Source organism: Aplidium turbinatum, chromosome 2 (assembly GCF_918807975.1).
Source record: "Aplidium turbinatum chromosome 2, kaAplTurb1.1, whole genome shotgun sequence".
In the NCBI taxonomy this organism is placed as follows: Eukaryota; Metazoa; Chordata; class Ascidiacea; order Aplousobranchia; family Polyclinidae; genus Aplidium; species Aplidium turbinatum.
In genome coordinates, this window is record NC_137473.1 from 19,378,962 (window position 1) to 19,386,158 (window position 7,197).

Below are 7,197 nucleotides of genomic sequence, written 5' to 3' on the forward strand. Positions count from 1 at the left end.
TGACACCACAGCAGCCAACACTGGACGACTTAAAGGAGCTTGTGCACTTCTTGAAGCAAAGCTTGAACATGATACTCTGTATCTGGCATGCCGCCACCATATTCATGCGATTATACTTGAGGTGTTTTTGTCTTGCTTTGGCCCTTCATCTGCCCCAGAAATACAGCTATTCAAGAGGTTTAAGCACTTCTGGCCTAAGGTTAAGCATCATGACTACACTCCTGGCATTCAGGATGAAGTTGCACAGGCTGAATTGGATACTGAAACTCAGCAGAGGGTGCTGTCCTATGCCAAGGAGCAGCTAGACAGCAAATATCCCAGAGATGATTACAGAGAACTTCTCGAAATCACGATTATCTTCTTAGGGGGATTTCCATCTGAAGGGATAAGATTCATGAAGCCTGGAGCCATGCACCGAGCAAGATTTATGTCTCGTCTCATTTACACCATGAAGATATTCATCTTCCGAAACAGTGGATTTTGCCTGACTAAGCGTGAGCTAAAGGGTCTCAAAGACCTATGTATCTTTGCAGTGAAGTTCTATATTAAAAGCTGGTTTTCTTCTCCTCTTGGAATTTCAGTTCCAAAGAATGACCTCCAACTAGCTAAAGAATTGTTGGCATCTGGTGACCAAGTATCACTCGCTGCCCTAAAGAAACTGAAACGACACTTTTAGTACCTGTCTGAAGAAACTATTGGATTTTCATTCTTTGATGCCTCTATTTCCTTAAAAGACAAGAGAAAGATGGTTCAGGCATTGGTTGAACAAGGAGCAGAACATCCAGCCAAGCAAGTCAGTTTGTCAGACCAAGACATACGAACGAAGGAGATCCCTGACTTCGTCACAAAAGACACGAAGAATTTCTTTGAGACTTTGAGTATTTCAACTTCATTTCTAGAAAAAGATCCTAATTTATGGTCCAGTTTTCCAGCATTCATTGAGGCCCAGAAAACTGTTGGAACACTTCGTGTTACGAACAACACAGCAGAGAGGGGTGTAGGCCTCATTCAGGAATATAATGGGTTGCGGACAAAATCAGAGGAACAAACACAATTTAGCCTCCAAGTAGTGGCTGAGCACCGAAAGAAACTGCCCCACATAACTAAAGCTGCTCTTGTTGAGAATCAGAAAGACAGACTATTGTAGAAAAGTAAAGAGACATTCGTCATATTGTTTTTTTGTAGAACATTTGATAACCGCTAACATTTTGTGTTATCATATTAATTGGGTTCAGCCACGTGAAATTTCGTTTGCATTGAGCATACCTTAATTTTCGTTTAGAATAGAAAATATTTCTCAGTAAGTGTTTTTACATCAAGTGGAATCAATGTAAGGGGCGCTCATACAATTTCCTCCAACTTAAATTTTTGACTACATATAAGGACCACCCTATTCCCCAATAAGGCCCACCATTTTGATTTTGTCGCAAAGTGATCATGAAATGAAAAAAGTGTGTTTTATTGTGTTGTAGCATCTTTAAAGCACTTCTTTAGAACAGTTTTAATAAAATATTGACCATAGTTTTAAAAATATAGTTGATTTGCTAATTACTGCTGAGTGGGCCTTAAAAAGGCAACAGTGCCTTAATAAGCCAGCCTTCTAAAATTATTTTTTTTAGCCATAATTTGCGGAAAAAAACAATAGGCTACACAACATCAAAACAGTGAAAAGTCTCGAAAACAATTTATTTAAATAGTTTATTACAAAAGGAAATGGTAGACCTCACGTAGTGAGTTTAAGTAAGTTCTTTTCCAATCAATTGTAAGTTCGCGTGCAAACAAGTTTTTTTTTTTTCAATTACAAGTTTAAATAAATTTCTTCAAAGAAAGTCTTTTTCAACAATAAAACATTTATATATATTACTATCAGGGCATACAAATTCATCATCATCTTTTGTTAAACCAACACAGTCTTCATAGTACCAAATTTTGCAACTTTTACATTGCCTCATGTCGGAGACTGTATTTTCTGATTCTGAACAAAGGCTACTGGGCAATACCCATCTCCTACACTTGGACGTCTTTGCATATTTAGGCCTACTGTTTTCCCCTTTCGCTTTGCCTTTTCCTCCCTTTCCCATTAGAGTCAAACAGAGACTTTGATACAGTTGTTGCTCGATAATTAATGTTAATTAATTTCTTTTTCTTTGTTCCCGCTTCTTGCTTAGGATATTTGCTGACGGTGTAGCCATAATGCTATGAAATGATATTGATGGGGGCTGTGTTGAGATCTCATGACTCGTTGATGGTTGTGGAAAGATCTCATGGCTTGTTGGTGGTTGTGGAAAGATCTCATGACTTGTTGGTGGTTGTGGAAAAATCTCATGACTTGTTGGTGGTTGTGAAAACATGTCATGACTTGTTGGTGGTTGTGGAAAGATCTCATGACTTGTTGGTGGTTGTGAAAACATGTCATGACTAGGTGACCGCAGCTAAGATTGATCACCGACTGTGTGGTTAATGTTGGTGACATCACTTGGAGCAAATGCATGGTCCGGAAGAGCCTTGTTAGTCTATTAAATGGAAAAATTTTACATTTTTGAAAGCCACTTTGAATATTAGATATTGTCATGGTTTTGCACCAAGCAGGTGAAAATATTTTAACTAATAATTTCTTAGTGAGTGACCTATCTGGCCGCAGTCTCCAAAAATTGAGAACTTCTTCATCCCAATAGCCTAGTGCTCAAAGGCTCTAAATCCTGACACATCCAGGAGTTGAAGCTCGTGAGTCGTGTCAGATGGAAGACAAAACAATACTACTTCGTACTTGTTTGTCTTCTCTCATTCTCAGTAAAGGAGTATCAACTACCCTGTCGTTCTCCTAACAGCCCTTACAAGCCCACAATTGAATGCCAATGGTACCTGCCCTAAAAAGGCCCAAGGTTGATTTTGATGGGCCTTGTTAACTGTTAAGACAACTCTTCACAATCAGTTCAAAGTAAACTACCTAAATATACTATCCAAGAAAGGTCAATATGTCAATACATATTGAAACTTTAGAACCTTTAGCATATCCTGAAACTCTAACAAAGGTAGAAAACAATCACCACTTGCGGAAACACGCAAATAGATTAAGTACCGTACTGAATAAAATTTTATTCCTGCAAGATTGCTTTCAGACACTTACAACTAACTCTGCTGGCATGTGGTTTCTTCTGGGAAACCAAATTACTTTTCCGTTCATTCACGTGATTATCGCAACCAATCCGATTACAAAAGCTGTTCCTTGCTTGCTTTGGTTTTCCAGATATGAAAGGGTGGGCCTTATTTAGGCACGGGCCTTATTTGGGAAGAGTAGCCTACCTTAATAATATATATATATATAGTTTTATATATATATATTAATATATATATAATTATTATATATTATAATAATATAAAAACAATGAAAACTATCAATACTACAAAAAAGTGCTCAATGCTAAGCAAAAAAGCAAAGCAGAGCAAATTAAATCAAATATAGTTATTACTATCTGAAGCCTTCAGATAGTAATAACTATATTTGATTTATAATAATATATATATATATATAATATAAAATCAAATATAGTTATTACTATATGAAGCCTTTACAAATTGTTTCACCTAACGGATCATCAGAAGGTTTGAAAAAACATGCAACTAGTAAAGATCGATAATTCTGAAAAGATATTAAATATTACAACTGTAATTTAATCTGCCAAAAAAAACTCTAAACCTGTACTTCCTGAGAAGATACTAAATATTACAACTGTAATTTAATCTGCAAAAAAAACTCTAAACCTGAATTCCTGAAGAGATATTAAATATTATAACCGTAATCCAATCTGCAGAAAAAAACTTCAGAATTACTAAGGACAACCTCCATCCGCCACGACAAAGTTTCAATCAATTTGTCCCAATGGAAACCAAGCAACATGATGGCAACATCTATGACATCACAAAGAAGCAAAATGCTTGTGTGATGATCGGCGCAACCTGTAGTAATCTGAACAAAATGAATAAAAATTGTTTTTAAACCTGTAAAAATTAAATGAGATTTATAACCTGTAAAAATCAAATAAAATTTAATTTTTTTCAAAATTATAATCTGTGAAAATCCCAAGGAATTGTGATGATGTAACCTGTAGTGACCTGAACAAATGAAATGAAATCTGTTTATAAACCTGTAAAAATTAAAAATTAAATAAGATTTATAGCCTGTAAAAATCAAATGAAATTTTTTTAAAAAACCTGTGAAAATCAAAAGGAATTTATTTTATTTTGAAGTACTTGAGTTTAAATTTGTTTCTATGACGACATTTGCCGACCAGTTCCGAACGCTTGTTCAAAAAGTGGCCACTATCAGCCTTCAGAATGGCCAGCTTTTCAGCCAAACATAGGCCACAATTGTTACGACCACCACCACTATAAGGTCGAGCACAGCTGTGGATGGACCAAGTTATTTTAGGATCAACACCCTTGTCCTTAAGGTCCCAAACTGCCTTGGATAGTTCGGTGCTGTTTCGTTTAGACCTATCCATGAAGGTACATTTATGGTTGGAAAAACGTTTTTTAAAAGTAGTTTTGCAACAACCAATGTAATTAAGAACCTTCGGTCTGTTATCAATGGTAGCTTTGTAAACAACGGCCTTCTGCAAGCATTGCCCATTCAAAGGACAATCTGGCCTCACTCTACAATTGCAACCAGGCTGCGATGGTACATTATCAGCCTGCAATATTGCTTTATTGTGGGAGGATATTACGCTTGCAACATTCAGAGTACAACTGTAGCTCAGCTTAATAGTATTACGGTTGAATATTTTGTGCAATCTATGATGGGGTGGAAAGTGTATGGAAACAAGTTTGAAAAATTTCTTACCAATATTGCTATCAACCTGCAAGCTGAAAGGAGGGTTAAACCATAAAATTTTCCGGCTCCTTTTCCTAGATGTTCGTAAGTTATTAGCAGGGTTGTAGGCTGTAGCAAACTCTCTCCGCAAAACCACTTTTCAAAAGGGCATCATTATAAACAGATGCGGTCTTATCAAATTCATTTTGGCCAAATGATGTGGCGGACAATCGCTTTGAAATCATAGTCGGGATTTGTCTCTTAATGTTGGGTGGGTGATTGGACTGGGCATGGATGTAAATTGGATCATTATTGGGTTTTCTATAAGGCCAAAATTTACCAGATAGCAAATTCAAAGTGACGTCAAGAAAATCAGTTTCAATTAGACCAGTATCCACAGTAATATTTAAGCCTTGTTGTTTAAATAATTGAATGACATTCTTTCTCAAACGATTAATCTTAGGGCCGGATAAATTACGCAAAATAGCCAGACCATCATCACGATATAAGCCAAGCATATCTCTGTCAACAATAGCAGAAAGTTCGGTGAAAAGAAACAAGCCGACCAACTCACAAATCTCAGCACTATCAAATGAGCCCATTGTAACATCAAACAAACCATCTTTCTTAGCCCAAGTTTCACCACCATCAAAAAGCAACGATTTCCTAGCATGGAAAATTGTTTGTATGATACAATCATCCAAATCCATAAATGGTTTGGCAAACTCAATTGCTTTACACAAAAGAACCCATAGAAAACCCAATAATGATCCAATTTACATCCATGCCCAGTCCAATCACCCACCCAACATTAAGAGACAAATCCCGACTATGATTTCAAAGCGATTGTCCGCCACATCATTTGGCCAAAATGAATTTGATAAGACCGCATCTGTTTATAATGATGCCCTTTTGAAAAGTGGTTTTGCGGAGAGAGTTTGCTACAGCCTACAACCCTGCTAATAACTTACGAACATCTAGGAAAAGGAGCCGGAAAATTTTATGGTTTAACCCTCCTTTCAGCTTGCAGGTTGATAGCAATATTGGTAAGGAATTTTTCAAACTTGTTTCCATACACTTTCCACCCCATCATAGATTGCACAAAATATTCAACCGTAATACTATTAAGCTGAGCTACAGTTGTACTCTGAATGTTGCAAGCGTAATATCCTCCCACAATAAAGCAATATTGCAGGCTGATAATGTACCATCGCAGCCTGGTTGCAATTGTAGAGTGAGGCCAGATTGTCCTTTGAATGGGCAATGCTTGCAGAAGGCCGTTGTTTACAAAGCTACCATTGATAACAGCCCGAAGGTTCTTAATTACATTGGTTGTTGCAAAACTACTTTTAAAAAACGTTTTTCCAACCATAAATGTACCTTCATGGATAGGTCTAAACGAAACAGCACCGAACTATCCAAGGCAGTTTGGGACCTTAAGGACAAGGGTGTTGATCCTAAAATAACTTGGTCCATCCACAGCTGTGCTCGACCTTATAGTGGTGGTGGTCGTAACAATTGTGGCCTATGTTTGGCTGAAAAGCTGGCCATTCTGAAGGCTGATAGTGGCCACCTTTTGAACAAGCGTTCGGAACTGGTCGGCAAATGTCGTCATAGAAACAAATTTAAACTCAAGTACTTCAAAATAAAATAAATTCCTTTTGATTTTCACAGGTTTTTTAAAAAAATTTCATTTGATTTTTACAGGCTATAAATCTCATTTAATTTTTAATTTTTACAGGTTTATAAACAGATTTCATTTCATTTGTTCAGGTCACTACAGGTTACATCATCACAATTCCTTGGGATTTTCACAGGTTATAATTTTGAAAAAAATTAAATTTTATTTGATTTTTACAGGTTATAAATCTCATTTAATTTTTACAGGTTTAAAAACAATTTTTATTCATTTTGTTCAGATTACTACAGGTTGCGCCGATCATCACACAAGCATTTTGCTTCTTTGTGATGTCATAGATGTTGCCATCATGTTGCTTGGTTTCCATTGGGACAAATTGATTGAAACTTTGTCGTGGCGGATGGAGGTTGTCCTTAGTAATTCTGAAGTTTTTTTCTGCAGATTGGATTACGGTTATAATATTTAATATCTCTTCAGGAATTCAGGTTTAGAGTTTTTTTTGCAGATTAAATTACAGTTGTAATATTTAGTATCTTCTCAGGAAGTACAGGTTTAGAGTTTTTTTTGGCAGATTAAATTACAGTTGTAATATTTAATATCTTTTCAGAATTATCGATCTTTACTGGTTGCATGTTTTTTCAGACCTTCTGATGATCCGTTAAGTGAAACAATTTGTAAAGGCTTCATATAGTAATAACTATATTTGATTTAATTCGCTCTGCTTTGCCTTTTTGCTTAGCATTGAGCA